We start from the raw sequence: 17,224 nt of genomic DNA on the forward strand, positions 1-17,224 counted from the left end.
GACTGTGGGGTTGGGGCGCCCCTGCCAGGCTGTGAACAGACCAGGGCCTGGTTCAGCTCCCAGGTGGCAGGAGAGACTAGTCTGTGTGTCTCCAGGTGAGAGAGGAGGGGCTCAGGTCAAGCTGGGTGAGAAGTGGCTCTTTGGAGGTGCAGGGGGCTCCCAAGGACAGCACAGTCCTGTCCTGTCTTCCTAGGCCTCATCATCAGGTGAAGGGCCCTGACTGGGGAGCAGGCTGGGTGAAGCTTTTTCTTCTTCTTCTTCTTCTCTCTCTCTCTTTTTTTTTTAAAGATTTATTTATTTATTTATACAAGCACTGGGTACAGTCAAAAGCACGGGAGGGTGAGAGCCAGAGCGGGGAGCAGAGCAGGCAGACTGACGAAGTACACAGCTGAGGGGAGCAGGGGGCAGCAGGAGAGGTCTGCGTGCCATGTGGGACCCTCCTCCGGTGGCCGGGGAGCAGCCGGGGATCAAATCAGTGCTGCAGAGGCTGTGGGCAGCTTGGCAACCCAGCGCTCAACTGCTGCGCCACCGGGGAGGCCCTCCTCTTCTTTTTTTAATTGAGGTAACATTAATTTACACACTGCATAGATGTGAGGTGTAGAGCTTCTCATCAGGCAACTGTATATTTCACACATACCCATTAGCAAAAGTCCAATCACAATCCTTCACCAAGATATTCCCTCTACCCTCCGTCTCCTCTGGTCACTGCCATTTTGTTGTGGTTGTTGATTGCTTTTTTCCCTTCATAGTCCACAAATAAGTACAGTCCTATGTTTTCTGTCTTTCTCAATTTGACATAGCATAATTCCCTGAAATTCTATCCACATTGTTGAAAATGGCGAGATTTCTTCTTTTTGCAGTATCTGAGTACTATTCCATTATGTGTGTGTATGATGTATGTAAATCACATTTTGTTAATCCTTTCATCTGTTCTTTAGAACTTGGGTTGTTCCCTATTTTGGCTATTGTAAATAGCACTGCAATGAAAATAGGGGCCCTGTCTCGTGTTGAATAAGTGTTTTCTTATTCATCAGGTCAATATCCAGAGGTGGAAATCCTGCATCATATTGCAATTCTTTTTTATTTTCTTGAGAACCACCGTATTGTTTTTCCAAATGGCTGTACCAATTACATCCAACCATTAGTGCAAAGGGTCCTTTAACCCTTGTTCCTCACAGAATTTATTTCTTGACTTTTGATAATAGACATTTTTACTGGTGTGAGCAGAAATCTAATTGATTTTTTCAAATGTTGACCCATCCTTGTGTTGCTGAGATAAAACTCACTCTGTCATGGTGTGTGATCCTTTTTCATGTGTGATTGAATTTGGTTTGCTAAGGTCTTGTTGAGGATGTTTGCATCTATGTTCATCAGGGATTAGTCTGTAGCTTTCTTTTTGTGTGATGTCCTTCTCTGCTTTTGGTATCAAGGGAATGTTGGGCTCATGAGATGTGATGGCAGCATTCCCTCTTCCTCTGTGTTTTTGAAGAGTTGAGAAGTCAGGTGTTAGTTCATCTTTAAAGAGTTTGTAGAAGTCACTGAAAATGTCTGGTCCTGGACTTTGTTTTTCAGGAAACTTTTGATTCATGTTTTAGTGTCTTTGCTTGTAGTTGCTTTGTTCTGAATCTTCCTGACTCAGTCTCAGAAGGTTTGTATACTTCTAAGAATTTGTCACTTTCTTCCAGGTTATTTGAGGTCATTCAATTTATTGACATATAGGTATTTGGAATTATGACATATAGATATTTGGTATTATGATCTTTTGTATCCTAATGTGTCTGTTGTAACTTCTCCCCTTTTGTTTCTTATTCTATTAGTTTTTTTTTTTCCTTTTTTCCTCCTTGAAAGTGTAGTAAAATATTTGTCTGTTTTGTTTATTTTTTTCAAAGAACCATATTTTGGTTTCATTGATTTTTTTGTCTCTCTTTGATTTCTTTGTTATTTATTTCTGCTTTAATATTTTTTTCCTTCGACTGTCTCTTGGTTTCATTTGTTCTTTCTAGCTGTTTAGATTCTTTACCTGAGCTCTGTCTTGACTCTAGGTGTGGCCTGTATTGCTCTGTATTGCCCTCTTAGTGCTGCTTGTGCTGTGTCATTTGTCTCAAGGTATTTTAAAATTTCTTGGTTGCTTTCCTTCTTAACCCAAGAGTGATTTGGTAGAGTGTCGTTCAATCTTCACATGTTATTTTTCCCCCTGGTTTCTTTTTATGGTTGATTTGAGTTTGATACCATTGTGATCAGAGAGATACTTGTATGATTTCAGTCATCATGAATTTGTGACACTTGTTAGATGACCCAACAAGTGATGTATTCTGGAGGCTATTCCAGGTGCACCTGACAAGAATATTATTTAGCTTTTTGGAGTATAAATATTCAGCCCAGATGGTCTAATTTCTCACTTAAAGTTATAGTTTCCCGGAGTTCTGTAGGGTGATGTGTCCTTGATGAAAGTGGAGTGTTGAATTTCTTTACCACTGTTGTGTTGCTGCCAATATCTGTTTTCAGATGTGTTAATAGTTGCCTTATGTATTTTGCTGCTCCTTTGCTTGGTGCATGTGTATTGATGAGTGTTATGTCTTCCTGATGTAGGATTCCTTAATCGTATGATGTTCATCTCTGTCTCTTGTTACCTTTTTTTCTGGAAGCTTATTTTATCTTATATGGCAGCCCCTGCAAATTTGGGGGTGCCCCATTTTCTTGTGTTTTTCCCAAGAACTGTTTTGATCCAGTCTCCTGGAGACAGCATAAAGTTGGGTTTTATTTTTTGGTACAACCAGTCACTCTGTGTCTTTCTCTTTGGTGAGTTCAATTCATTTGCATAAAGGATGATGACATGATGACTTACTACTGCCCTTTTGTCTTTAGTCAAATCCAGCCCAGAAATGTGTGGTATCTGGAGAGGGTGGTGAGGGCTCCAGGGAACCTGCCTCATAGGTTCCCCGGTCAGATTGCAGGATGGTGTCAGGCGAGAGGCCCAGACATTAACCAGGCAGCTGGGGTTCAGACCTGGACACTGCCATAACCCCTCAGGCTCCATGTCCTTGTTTCTGAAGGGGAATGTGGGGGAGGGGTGTCAGGATAGTATCAATTCCCAATTCACAGAGTGCTGGAGAAGAATCCCCGAGGTGACACAGAGAAAGTAACTGCTGAGGTATGTAGCCGGCCTTCAGTCAGCACCCTGAGCCACTTCTGTTCCTGTGCCCACCTCTGGCTTTTGAGACCCAACTCCCATGTCCCCTTCCTGCTGAGGAAGGAACCTCCCTGGCTCTGTGTTGGCCCCCTCCGAGGCAACTACTGCAGCCCTTGTCTCCTCACACACCCCAGGCTGCAGGACCTCCAGGGCGGGGTCACGTGGTTCTCTGTGACCCCAGCACCCTGTGGAGTATGTTCCTGGGCAACAGCATGCATTGGGCTTGGGGACCCCAAATGCCTGACTGCAAGTCTGCGCCATCAGAGTCACCTGGGGTGTATTTAGAGAGAAGTTCCCAGGCCTGTCCCCAGAGGCAGAGAGTGGGCTCTGGCTGCCCAGGGCTGGGGAAGGGAAGATCCTTCCACACTGATCACAGCCCTTCAGATCCACCAACATCTCATCCCCATCGCAGCCTCCTGAGACCCAGAGCAGGAGCCCCTGAGCATGGACCCTCCTGCTGCCTCCCCCTCAGAGACTGTGCGAATTGCCAGATCTTTGTTTAATGTGCAAAGGATGAAGTGATTGGTACAAACTATTAAAAAATTTAAGGCAATAAAGTGATCAGTGTCTGTTTTCTTACAAGAAATAGTGGAGACTGAATAAGTCACGTGACAGTCAAGGTCCTGATAGCAATGAGCTGTCAGACAAGGATTCCACATCCCCTGAAGTGTCCTTCAAAATAAACCTGATTTAAAAAAATTATTCCTAGTGTTTTAAGATTCCATTTAATGTTGCTGTTCATTTTTTTTTTCACATTATCCTCAGAGCGGTGTCTGCAGGATCACGGCACAGAGGGACTGTCAGCAGCCTGGGGCTGTGAGCAGGGTTGACTCTGACCCACCTGTAGGGAGTGGGGCCCTGGAGCCCCAGAATCAGTCCCAAGGGCTGGTCCTCCAGGGAGGCACAGGCCTTGCTCTGCCCTCCTCTTGGCTCCCTGAATCTCCCAGACACCCCAGCATTGGGGAACTGAACGGGGATGTTCCGGATGAGGAAGGGGACTCCCCTTAACTATTATCTCCCCCATCTCCCTGCCATCTCCAGCATCAAGACAAAACATGGAAGACCTTTCATGGAAAGGATTTTTAATACAGTTAGTGTGCAACAAAGACAAATGAAAGAATAAAGTTTCCAAATCAAGCACCAAAGTCACCATCCCTTGTGGGTAAATGTTCAGCCAAACAGGGTTGGCCCAAGCAGGGCCTGAAAGCCTGTCACAGTCTAAAGCACCTCCTGGCGGGACCCATAGAAAAGGGGGGACAGGGCTGTCAAGTCTGGAAGGAAAAGAGCAAAATCAAGATAGAAGCTGCCATTGTCACCTCCCATGGATTTCTCACCCATGTCTGTGTCACCCAGTCCAAGGCCAAGAAGCAAGTTCAGCTTCTTCACGTGTCTCTGCCCCATGCGCCTCCCCCAGGTCTCCTTCTGGTTCCATCCTGCTTCCTCCCTCCTCAGCCTCCTCTCAAGCTTCCTCTCCCTGCTCAGCTCCACCCTTCTTGGGTGGGGCACGAACCCAGATCCTCCCTTGGGGGCCCCCCTGTTACAGTCCTCTCTGTCACCAGCATGTGCATATGTGTGGGTGACACCTGCCCTGCAAGGACAGGCAAGGCCCCAGATGTGCGCAGTTCCCTGGGCAGTTACAGGCCAGCACTGCTGCATCCCCCAGGGGAGACAGACGCTCCAGCTCCCCAGTGAGAGCCTATGTCACCCACACAGACCTTCCCCCTCAGTGTCCCCCGTGTGGCCCCTTCCCTGCCCGGTCCTCTCTGGCTCCCCCTGCACCCCTTTCCACCTCTGTCCCCTAAAGTCCCCATTTCCATCCTCTGCTCTATTTTCCAGGAGCTTCCCCATCTTCCTAGCCAGTGCCCTGGGGGCTCTCCTAGGCCCCTCCCCTCCTCCAAAGGATGGAGAATGTAAGGTGATTCCCAGGAAGAGGGGCTTTCGTCCTTGGAAGCAGAGGCAGAAACAAATTACAGGGACCCTGGAATCTAAGTTTTCATATAAAGAGACTGAGGCAATCTATATATTTGGGGATTTGCCCAGAACCTAGGAACCAATTATGTCCTGGAGACCACTGCAGACTAAAAATAAGGACACTGAAACTGACGCAGACTTGGGCGCCCCCTTGTGTGCAGATCCCTGTCCTGCCGCTGGGGGCCCAGGGAGCCTGGGGAGGGCCTGGCTGAGCAGGAGAAAGGGCGGCTCTGGGCTCCTGTGCTCAGCCCTGTGGCCACACGGGGACGCTGCCGCGCTGCTCCGGATTCTGGTGGAGCAGCCAGGTCGGGGCGGGGGTGCTGAGGTGGGCAGAGTTGGGGGTGCTGGAGGGCGGGGTCCTGGGGTGAGATGCTCTGTGAGGAGTCAGAGCAGCAGGGCTCAGAAGAGAGGAGACTCCGGAGCCTGCCCTGTGTGTGAGGTTTCCGTCTTTTCTCCCCAGAACTCCTCTCTCCAGTCCCTGGACAGTGATACCTGGGAGAATCGGAAAAGAGAAAATTTTTTTCTTCTACAACCTATTCAATATTGAGGGCATTTTTAAAAAAATAATATTTAGGGCCTCCCTGGTGGCTCAAGGAGCTAAGACATAGCACTATGAAGCTCTCCGCAGCCACTACGGCGTGAGTTTGATCCCCAGCCAGGGAGCTGCCCATATGGCACGTCAGACCTCTCCTGTCTCGCCCGCTCCTCCCCTCAGCAGTGCATTTCAGTACATCTGCCTGTTCAGCTCCCCACCCTATCTCTGGTGAATCCTCTCACCTCCACATTTCTGGCCTGCACCCCAGTTCTTGTATGCATAAATAAATCTTTATAAAAAAATAAATTGATCTTAAAAATAACATTTAAAGAATACTATCAGATTTATAGAAAAGTTGCAAAGGCAGTACAGGTCTTGTTTATCCCACACCATTTCCATGTTGTTAACATCCTACATGAATACTTTTATTTTTTTACAACTAATGCAGCTATGTTGACATAATTACTAAATGCCATCTTTGCTACTGTCCATTTTATGCTCCATAATCCCATCCAGTTCGCCTGGATGACAGTTTCTCAGATTTTCCTTGTTTTTATAACATTGACACTGGTGAGGAGTGATGTTTGGGAGAGGTGTTGGGGTCACAGATGAGGGTTCTTGGGTTACCTCTAAGAAAAGCGTCACCAGAGTCCTCCTTTCAGTAGCGTGTGGGCACACACACACACACACAAGGAAAGAAGATGATGCTTGCGCAGACACCAGCAGGCAGGAGGAGCTGCCCCTGGAGAGGGTGGGTGTGAGAGGAGAAGCCTGTTAGTAGAGGCTCATTAGAACTCTGTTAGTGTGTGTGGTGTGGAATTACACATTTTAATAGATGTGAAGCTGTACTCCAAAGATTTATACAGTGTTATAAAGTAGTGTAACACACACACACACACACACATATATATTAATTATTGCTTTTGGGTATTTTGCTTACATAACTGCTAAAAGCCATGATCCATTACGGAGGTCTTACTATGTGGGCCTCTTAGTTGAATCATAGTCTCTGGTATACTATCAGCTTTCCAATCCTCAGATATGGAGGAAATTCCTAATTCTGTTTATACCACAGCTAGGTCATGGGTAAGAAAATGTTTGCTCCTCCGTTGATCTATGTAGCCAATATCTGCATCAATAATATAGAAAATCCTTGAATTTCCTCAAATTATGTCCTGGAAAATGTTCCTCAAATTATGTTCCCTGCAGTTATGTCATTGTTTTCCTTTCCTTTCCAGTCTGATTTGGCTAATTTTAATGCCATTCCAAAAGGGAACTTTGGGAGAGAAAGAAATAGATGAGATAGTAATAAATCACTCCTTGAGTCTTGAAGCCCTAGGAAAATCAAGTGTCCTCTGTGGTGGCGAAAAGAGATTATTTCCCGATGCAGGAGCACTCACAGTGTAATGGAAATGCAGGGTTGGATTGCCTTGGGTTTGATCCCTAGCACATTTTGGAACAGGGCCCGAGTCCTGTGTCATAAGCCTATATACCTGACCTGGGACCTGGGTTCCAAGGAGGACAATGGACTTGTGACTCATGCATGCACACTTCTCTGCCCCACCGGGGGCATTTTGTGGCACCCCCCTTGTAGAGATTTGGGCCCAAGACCTGTTTCCTGAGGTGAGGTTCCCCAAACTGTGTGTGCATGGAATAGCTGTGAGCCATCCACAAACTTCCACAATGGAGTTTCCCTTCATGTATTTAAGTTTCATTCTATTGTGTAGTGATTTGTGGACTAGACAGTGTAGCAGAAGTACACTGAAGCAAGTTGATTAAGAGTGGATAAATGAATAAAGTGTAACAGAATTAGCTGATTAATTTATTCTCAAAATGTTTATACTTCAGTTAGTTTATGCTCTAGTTTGAGTTACCATGTTAATCCCTTCATCATATTGCTCTGTTAGTATTGTTGGTAGAGTTAAGTTAGCACTGCTAGTATTTAGTGAGGTTAGTGAATACTTTTTGAGTACTATTAATACTAGATTAATAGTACATTTGTTAATATCGTAGGAGAGTCAGCTGTCAGCAGAGGTAGCGCAAGGGCTGGGAGCACAGTCAGGGCTGGTGAGTGTAGTCAGCGTAGTCCAAGTGCATAGGCGCTATACATAGGGCACCTCCCTGCTGACCTCTGCAGGATTCAGAGGGAAGCAAGCCACTCCTGGGGAGTGGGAGGGGACCCTGACCCCGGCGACCCTGAGCTGGTCCTCAGCCTGCCCCTGCCCACTGCCCACAGGGGCACCCAGGAGCCCCAGGTACGCACACCTGTCAGGTGTGTTCACTCTATGGTGGGTGCCTGGTGTGCACTGCGTGTCACTCCCGCCTGGAGCCATGCACCGGCCGCCCGCCCCTCTGGCCACCCCCACTCTGCTGTCAGGTGCCTGTCCCTCACCCCAGCAGTGAGGCGACACCTGTCTTACCTCAAGAGCAGCTCCCTTGCTCTTTTAAGTGATTCGATGATTCGAGAATGTCTCCTGTGCACATTTTATTCAGAGGCCTCTCTGGCCGGCGTGCTGCCAGGGTCGGCAGGGCTTCAGAGGACAGCACTGCAGGTCTTGTCCTAAGGGACAGCCCGTGTCCCCGCGGACTGTGGGGCCAGCCCCACCTGAGTATTGGACACCAGCCAGCGCTGCCCAGACACCAAACCCTGCCTGCCCGCAGGCCCTGCCCTGCACCCCACCTTCTCCCTGTGGGGACCACGGCCTGGCCCTCGGGGCACAGCCCCTGCTCACCTCAGTGAGCACCGAGAATGGGAACCCCAGGTCCTCCCGGACCCAGCAGGTGAGCATGGGGGTGCAGAGAGAAGCCCTCCCCGCTGCAGGACACAAAGGGAGAGCGACCGGCCAGCTGGTGCGGAGGCGGCGGCCTATGAAGAGGGTTTTCCAAGAGGGAAATCAGCATGAGGCAAAGCACTCAAAAAAAGTACAAGTTTATCTTCAGTTATTTTGCTTAGAAATAAGCACATTTTCAAAGTTTGTAAGAAGTAATGTGATCAGAGCTGGACCCTTAAAAAGCAAAATCAAAAAATACTGTTTGGGAAATTGAAGGTGAAATCCTAACCATTACAGGCGCGGGGCGCACGGCCCTGCTCTGACTTTCTTTCCAGGCGAGGCCAGGGCCTGTGGCCGCCGCCAGGGGCTGTTGGGCGGGGAGGCGCCCATGGGCGGTCACTGGGCAGCCCCGGGCTCGCAGGCCCTCTCTGGGGGCTGGGGATGTGGCTCATTGGGCTGCTGGGTAGGGTTCCCAGCTTCCCTGCCGTGGGAATCAAACGTCCTGGTAGTTTCATGCTTTTCCTGGGGAGACCCTGATGAATGGAAAGCAGCAACCCCAGGTGGACGTGGGGCCGGCACAGGGTGCACCCCACCCGTGAGCAGGCTGCTAGGCCCGCAACTCAGCTGACAGGCTCCGACCTGCCCTACCCATGTGCAGCGACGTTTATGTGCGCGATTCCTTGGTGGCCCTATGAGCAGGACCCTACTATCGCCCTGCAGTTGCCCCGAAAGCCTGCATGATGGTGAAGGACCTGGAGGCAAGACCTCCCTTCTGACCCTGGTCTAACGCCCCCTCTGCTCCCTGGCACCCCCTCTGTGCCCTAGCACTCCCTCTGCGCCCTGGCACCCCCCCTTCGCCCAGGCACACCCCCTCTGTGCCCTGGTACCCCCTCTGTGTCCTGGCACACCCCCCTCTGTGCCCTGGCGAACCCCCTCCTCGCCCTGGCGCCCCCTCTTCCCCGGGAGCCTCCACTCTCTCCGCCTACAGCTGGTGGGCCCTGGGCCTTGGGCTGGCCTGGGTGGTATGGTGGGGTCTGGCATCTGACCTGCATTGAATAAACGCAAACCCATCACCCGCAAACCCATCACCCCCGCACACACTGTGCCCCAGAGGAAGGAAGGAAGGAAGGCGGTACCCTGGGACTTGCCTGCCAGGGCTAATTGTTCTGAGCTGGCTCCTCCCGCTGGGTGCTCAGCCTGGGGAGGAGGGAGGCCCCAGCCTGGGGAAGAGGGTGGCCCCAGCCTGGGGAGGAGGGTGGCCCCATCCTGGCGGGGGGCTGGTGAAGATGCTACCTCCATGTGGTGGCCTTGGAAGTTGTGCCCACGCTTCACTCGCTTGATTCCAGAGGGGGTTTAAATGATAAAAGAAGTCTCTCTCGCTGGGCCTCTAAGGGTCCAAACTGCAGAATCCCCCAGGGAGAGGGAGAAGAGAGGCCTCTGGCTCCCCTGAGGCCCACCCCCAGGGCCCTCAGCACTCTGGGGAAGGCACATCTGAGGTAACCAGCAGGCCTGGGGTACTGGACCCTCCCCCACACCGAGCCCACGCCCAGGGCCCGTGGGTCTGGGAGTGGTTCTGATAGCAGGTCTAGACAGATCATCGGGCACCCCCTCACCCTGTTAAGAGGCGGGGTTTGCACTGCTGGAGCTGGATCCAGACTTTGTCCACACTGTGCTCTGATGAATAACTGTCATCTATGAAACTTCCGAAGAAACGCAGGAGTTTTATAATCATTCCCTTTTTCATACCGAACCCAGTGATGCTCCGTGCGGGGCTTCAAGTGTGAGTCTTAGAATTTCCTTCCATGGACCCGGAAGACCTCCTCCTGAAGGCCCGTCTGGAGCGGCGCCTCTACCCTTACGGGTAGAGATTCCACCCCTCCTGTAACGGCCGAGTCCCTGGAGTACCCCCACGACAAAGCTCCTGGCCGGGCTTCCTCTGCTGACTGCCCCGTCCCCAGCGAGCACAACACACCCTGGCCCCCAGACCCTGGCCTGGGCCCGCGGGGTGGCTGCCCCCACAGCTCGCCAGGGCTCCCCCTGGACTCCTGCTTCCCCTTCCCTGCCTCACAGACCTGCCCCTGCCTGGGCGGCCCTCCCACCCCTGGTCCTGGTGCACCCCACATGCCCCAATCCCTGGGCTCCGGCCACGTTGCTCTGGGGCCCGCCATGGGATGAGCAAAGCCCCAACTCAGCCGCCCCAGGAAATGGCCGGCCGGGACCATGCACCGTCGCGCCAAGGGGGCAGGTCACTTTGCCTAGACTGAGGTGACTTCAGCACATCTGGTCAGCGTGAGAGTGACCACCGATGGCAGTTTCCGGCACCCCTGCCCGGCCCCTGTGCGGGATGGAGGGGCTGACCGCGTGGGCGTGAGGAAGTGTCCCAGCGACTGCACGGGAAAGAGGAAGGAGGGATTCTGGAAGGTACTTCCGGGTGAGGATTTGAACATCTCAAAGTATCTGTGAGCTTGTCTTGGTGGAGACGGATACACAGATGCCGACTTGTAGCCGATGGTGCACCCGCACCCAGGGGCGCCCGCCTGAGTGAGAGCAGGCCGTTGTGCTGGGGACGAGGGCGCGTGCCAGGGTGAGGACGCGTGCCGGAGTGGTGCTGCGGGGATGGCACGGGCGCCTGGGGCTGGTCAGGCAGTGGAGGCTGGGGCCTGGGGAGTGGGGAGGACAGCCTGGGGCGCAAAGAGGTCTTGAGGCCAGTCCTGGGCCTGCATGTGCTCCCAGGGCCGGGACTGGAAGCCTGGGGAAGCCTGCTCTGGCCGGCTGGCTCGGGACGCAGCTGGGGCGCGTGTCTGCCATGGCCCTGCTGCCTCTTGGAGGTGACGTTTTCCGGCCTCTCCTCCGTCGCACGTCTGCCGGGGCGAGGGGCCCCTCAGATGTCAGCACACCTGAGCCGGGCGCCCCCCCAGGCTCCTCAGGCCAAGCCTCAGGCTGGTCGCCTGCTGGCACGTGAGTGCTGGGGTGACCTTGTGGGGCTTGCGTGCCAGTGCCCTTTGCCGGCCACCCTCACGTGGCAGCGCTGATGGGGTGGGTGGCCTGGGCGTCCCCAGGTCCCGCTGTACCCTGTGCTCTCACCTGCTGGAACCCACCCACCTGCCTGCTCGCCTGCTCCCTGGGTGCCTGCACTGCTCTCCTCCCCTGGCCGCGGCGTGCCAGGCGAAGAGTGGGGGCCCAGTGTGAAGACCTCACGGAAGAAGCCTGCCCACAGGCCGGGGTGCAGCTTGTTTTCTTCCCCATCTCTAGCAGTGAGAAAGACGGTGATGGAGAGGGGCTAAGGCCAGCCAAGGCCGCAGCCGCAGGGCGCGTGCTGCCCGCGAGGAACAGGAGAGCTGCGGGCTGGGCCATCAGGGGGCCAACTCGGGTGGAGTGTAGTGGACCCCACCCAGCCCAGGACCCTGCCTGGGACCCCATCCAAGAGCCTGGACACTCTTCCCTGCAGCCTCACCCCCATGAACTCAGGTTTCCTGGCGCCGCGGGCACCCCAAGACCCGGTGGTGCCAGCTAGAGCTTGCAGCGGCTCCTCACCCAGTGCCCCAAAATGTACCTGTGCGTGTGCAGCCACCCGTGCCCCTGAGCGTGTTCACAGCGGGCACTCATGCACGCGCCGCGCCCTGGCCGTCTTCTGTCTGCAAATTTTCTGAAAAATATACACACGGATAACATTATTTTGGAAAATAAGTTATTAAGTCAAGCACAAGTGCGTCGCGGGACAGTGCCCCCCCATGCAGCAGCCTCTGGTCCTGCTGGTAAGAGGGGGGCGGGGGCATGTGGAGGGCTCCGCTCAGGCCTTTCCAGGCTGAGATGCTGCGTTTTCCTTGTGGAGTTGGGAGATGCCCTCGGCGCAGGTGCTCTGGTCTCTGGAAGTTGGCCTGGGTGGGGGGGTCTCACCGTGTGGGTGAGTGGATGTGCTCTCGTGGGCACACCTGAAACTGCAGTGTGAAGCGGAAGGCCGCTGGCACCCGTCTCAGGATGGGCCCCTGGGTACCTGCTCCCTAGATTTTCAAGAAACACCCATTTGTTTGAGTCAGTCCAGTTCAGCATCTCCGGGGCCATCCTAAGCTACATTTTAAAAAAGTTTTCCAAAGAACTGCTTGGGTCCCAGGGGTGCCCCCGTGCTGAGCCCCCTGGGCAGCGGGGAGTCTCAAAAGTTTGCTTTTGTTGATTATTAACTCGTAGGCAAACTGTGGAAGAATACCTGGGAGGAGGATTCCCCGAAGGCCAGGCCCCAGGAGACCTGGGTTGTTGAAAGGTGGAGCGTGTTCCAGCCGCGTCACCCGCAGAAGATGGCCAGTCGCAGCTCGCAGAAGGGAGCCAGGGCCAGCGTGCAGGGCGGAGGGCAGCAGGGCCGAGCCGGCAGCAGGGAGGACCGTGGGCGCCGTGTGCCAGGGAGATGGACAGGTAGGCTCAGGGCTCAGAAGGCCACCAGGAGAGGTGTGTTTGGAGCCAGAGGCCATGCCTGTGGGTGAGGGACTGCGAGCCTGAGGCTGCAGGCCCTGCGGATACTCTGTCCAGGTGGGATCGCCCGCCCTGTGGTGCCTGGAGAGCAGCAGGGAGGCCCTAGCCCAGAGGCGCCTGGTGGCCCTGGATGGCGGGAGGTCTGTGGTACTGGGGCCTGTTTATTTCCATAAAGGCTCCAGGGAAGCTGTGAAATGAGATGTGGGGCTGGCGCCTGGGAGGTTCTGTCTCGGGGCGGGTCTTGTTGGCTGAGCTCATTGTAAATCAGGTGATCCAGTCCCTGGGATAGCCAGGACTTGATGTCAGCCCCAAGCAGGTCTGCACCCCCACCCCCATCACCCCACCACCTGCTCGCACCTCCACCCCTGCCACCCCCCACCCCCGCCAACCTCCTACCCTGTCACCCCGGCACCCCGTCCTGCCCCAAAGGGCTAGGCCTAGCAGGTCCTTTTTCCCTTGTGTCTTTGACTGCGTTTGAGGGGGACTTTAGGTGACTCAGAAATGGGGCCAAATGCCCTGTGACCCAACCACGTTGCCCATGCTGACCCCGTCAACCAGGCCCTGGTGGTCTCGGCATTTAAATTCTGCCTTTGTCAGGTCACTGCTCATGTCACGGAAGTGGAAGCAATGTCAGGAAAGGACCATGTTCCAAAGTGAATCGCATCACTCGCTGCCCTGTGGGGTCACGCTTCCCCTCAGCCTGGGCTCCTGGACTGGCCTGGGGTCAGCCTGCCCCGGGGCAGGGCCCAGGAACAGCAGTGAGCAGAGAAGGCCAGAGACTGTGGTCTGTGCTGTGCGCAGGAGCTGAGATGGGGTCAGAACAGAGACCCAGAGGTCTGGTGCCTCTGAGGAGGGTGGGGAGCGGCTGGGAGGGAGCAGGGCAGGCAGGCCCTAGGCACAGAGAGCAGACACCATGCAGCAGGGCCAGCTCCTGGGCGCAGCCAGCAGGTGGAGCCAGGGGCCTTTTTCACTGTAGAGCTCCAGGGACCATGGCTCCGGAGCCCTGAACTGGCCACTCTCTGCAGCCTCATGCCCAAGCCCCTCGCCAAATCTTCTGCTTTGCGCGCTCTGGTTTCCACCCTAGCAGAGGCCTCTGCTGTGGCAGCTGCTCTGTCCACTTTCCCAGGAGGAAGGACGGGTGTGCCTGGGGCGCAGGGAGACTACAGCAGTCGGGTGGGAGGGGCGGTGCTCCTTGGGGGGATGTGGCATTTCCGAGGGGGGGGTTGTCGGTTAATTTGGGCAAGAGACCAAATAAAGCCACAGCCAGCTCAGGTGCAACCTCTGGGGGAGAGGGGGGGAGAAGGGGGTGATGCACCACCCATCGGGCTCCCGGGGAGACAGAGGGGGGCGGTGAAGGAGGGCCTCCGGGTACTTCAGCTTCATCACTTTCCTACACAAAAAGTCTTGGAAGGTTTTGGAGAAGCGCCTGAAATAGTCACTAGGGGAGAAGGAGGGACGTGGAAGGGCCTGCGGCTGGAGTCCTGGGCCTGGGCATTACAGAGGTGACATCACGCTCAGTCCTTGGTGAGGGAAGCCCCTGATGGCGGGTGGATGCTGGCTTCATCCAGAACTAGGCTAGACCTTGAAAAAAAGGAGGGGTGACTTGTTGACTGGACACAATATCCGATCACTAAGCTGATGTCCACCTGGGTGAGAAGGTACCAGTGGAGATGCAGGCTGGCTCAGCCCTGGCCACACAGACACACACAGACACACTCAGATGCTCAAGTACCTGGAGGAGGTGTCCATAAACACTGAGGGCAGAACACAGTCTCCCGGGGCTGGGAGACGGGCCAGGTGTGACCTGTTTCCAGATGAGGGTCACCTGTGGGAGGAAAGGGCCCAGGCCCTTTCCAGGAAAACATAGCTATTAATTTTTTAAAGGTTTATTTATTTATGCATAAAGAACTGGGGTACAGGCCAAAGGTTGGGGGTGGGTGGGTGAGAGGATTTACCAGAGACCAGAGACAGAGTGGGGAGCAGAACAGGTGCATCTACTGAAACACGCTGCTGAGGGAAGCAGCGGGGAGACAGAAGAGGTCTGCCTCGCCCTGTGGGTCACTCCCTGGCCGGGGATTGAACTCATGCCTTAGTGGCTGGGGACAGCTTCACAGTGCTGAGACTTAACCCTCGCGCCACCAGGGAGGCCCGGCTATTAATTGTATTTCCTGTGTTTGGCTCAGTGAGCCCCTTCTTACCTGGGGTGTTGAACCTGAAACTTCTAGATCTCAGAGAGCCTGGTGAGTGGAGCTTGCTGAGGCCCTCCCCCAACTCTTGCGCCCCTTTCGCCTAATGGGTTGAAACCACAGTGGTCTAAAAGCCAGGTGGAGCCACGCACGTTCTTCCAGAAAGCTGTCGTGGAGACGGGAGTGCTTGAAGACAGTCTCTCATGTTCCAGATAGCACCGAGGATTTTCATGCCTTGTCCGCAGTGCTTTCCAAGGTCTCTTCCCCTCCGCAGGCGATGGAGCCCCCAAATGTGTCTGCTGTCACTGAGTTTCAGCTGCTGGGGTTCCAGAACCTTCTCGAGTGGCAGTCCCTGCTGTTTGCCATCTTTCTGTTCATCTACCTACGTGCTGACGGTGGTGGGGGACGTCGTCATCATTGTCGTGGCGAGCCATGACCGGCGGCTGCACACGCCCATGTACACGTTCCTCAAGCACCTGTCCTTCGTGGAGGTCTGGGACACCTCCACCGTCGTGCCGCCGCTGCTCGCCAGCCTGCTGTCCCCGGGCCGTGCCATCTCCTTCCCCGCCTGCATGGCCCAGCTCTACTTCTTTGTGTTTTTCGGGGCCACCGAGTGCTTCCTCCTGGCCACGATGGCCTATGACCGCTACCTGGCCGTCTGCAGCCCCCTGAGCTACACCCTCCTGATGCGCCCCAGACCTGCGCCAAGCTGGTGGCCGTCTCCTGGGTGACCAGGGTGGGCACGGGGTCCTGCCCTGCCTGATGATCTTCAGGCTGGACTTCTGTGGCCCCAACCGGATCAACCACTTCTTCTGCGACCTGCCCCTCCATGCGGCTCTCCTGCTCCCGCGTCTACCTCACCGAGATGGTCGTCTTCGCCCTGTCCATCGCCGCCTGCGCGTGTGCCTCCTCCCCACCCTCGTGTCCCACGTCTTCATCGTGGCCGCCATCGTAAGGATCCCCTCCGCCTCCGGCCCGCGAAGACCTTCTCCACGGCGGCTCCCACCTGGCCGTGGTCACCACCTACTCCGGGACCACGATCTCCATGTACGTGCGCCCCAAAGCCCACCTGTCCCCTGAAATCAACAAGATCATTTCCGTCTTCTTCACCGTGGTCACCCCACTGCCGAACCCATCATCTACCATTTGAGGAACAAAGACTTCCAAGAGGCCGTGAGGAAAGTTATGACGAGGAGGGGCCTCGTCTGAGGCCTCAGAGCGCAGGGCAGCTTCTCGCTCAGGTGTGGCCAGTGGGTGGGGCCAGGAGCAGCCCAGTGCGGTGGGGCCCTCGGCGGGCGCTGCCCAGGCTGCCGCAGGTGGGGGCTGCTCCCCGCCCCCCCCCCAGCCCACCGGCCGCTCGCTGGGCCCCTGCCGGCCCTGCTGTCCTCGCTCTGCCCTCCGGGGTCCGGCCGTGTGGCCGCGGGCTCCGCACGTCCCGTCCCCGTGCACGGCCGGCCCGAGCTCCTGGGGCCGCGGACAGAAGCCGCCCGGGGGCCCGTGCGGGGTGTCCGGGCGTCGCCCCGGCTCGCGGCAGGCGGCCCAGGGGCGCTTCCAAACGCCAGGCTGGTCTGCAGAGACTCAGATCCCGGGTGTGTGTTGAATGGAATCTTAGGAAAAGCAGTCACGGCGGGAGGAGAGGGCGGGGCGGGTGAAGGGGGCAGAGGCTAGAGATGGACGGGCGGGGGGGAGGGGGGAACCGAGGGGGGCGGGGGGAGGGAGGGGGAGGGGGCGGGGGAGGGGGCGGGGGGCGGGGGAGGGGGGGCGGGGGAGGGACAGGCCGCCGTGGCCCGTGTGGCCGCCCCGTGCAGCTGCCGTCCCCGCAGACTCTGGACCCGCCGTCGACGCGCCGCTGCTGACCGGCTGCCCCTGCCCCTCCCCGGGTGCCTGTCCCCGCCGGCGTGGGGGCCGGGGCGGCCTGGGGCGTCTCTGCCTCGGTGGCGTCTGTCTCCGGCCTGCAGCGGAGGCCGGCAGTGCCCGCGGCGCCCCCGCCCCCGCCCGGCTCGGGGCTCCGCCCGCCGCCCTCCAGCTCGGCCCCGGCCCCAGCGCGGGCCGCGGAGCAGCTCCCGCCTCCCCGGCCCCCCCCCAGGACGTCGTCGGGCCCGGGCGA

General features: G+C 55.8%; 2 protein-coding genes and 1 pseudogene across 3 annotated transcripts in view; 1 reads left to right on the plus strand and 2 right to left on the minus strand.

Annotated features, from left to right (window-relative positions):
- The window catches only part of LOC311167570 (saoe class I histocompatibility antigen, A alpha chain-like), a gene marked incomplete at its 5' end in the record, with an annotated part of 516,604 nt that overhangs the window by 220,595 nt on the left and 278,785 nt on the right, over positions 1-17,224 (minus strand). The window lies entirely within an intron of this gene.
- The window catches only part of LOC311167663 (patr class I histocompatibility antigen, B-2 alpha chain-like), a gene marked incomplete at both ends in the record, with an annotated part of 266,300 nt that overhangs the window by 105,499 nt on the left and 143,577 nt on the right, over positions 1-17,224 (minus strand). The gene's annotated exons all lie outside the window — the stretch shown is intronic.
- On the plus strand, positions 15,395-16,326 carry LOC311167664 (olfactory receptor 11L1-like; annotated as a pseudogene). The gene has a single exon. The product of its transcript is annotated as an olfactory receptor 11L1-like (transcript).

Source organism: Talpa europaea (assembly GCF_964194135.1).
Source record: "Talpa europaea genome assembly, chromosome: 2".
Lineage (NCBI taxonomy): Eukaryota > Metazoa > Chordata > Mammalia > Eulipotyphla > Talpidae > Talpa > Talpa europaea.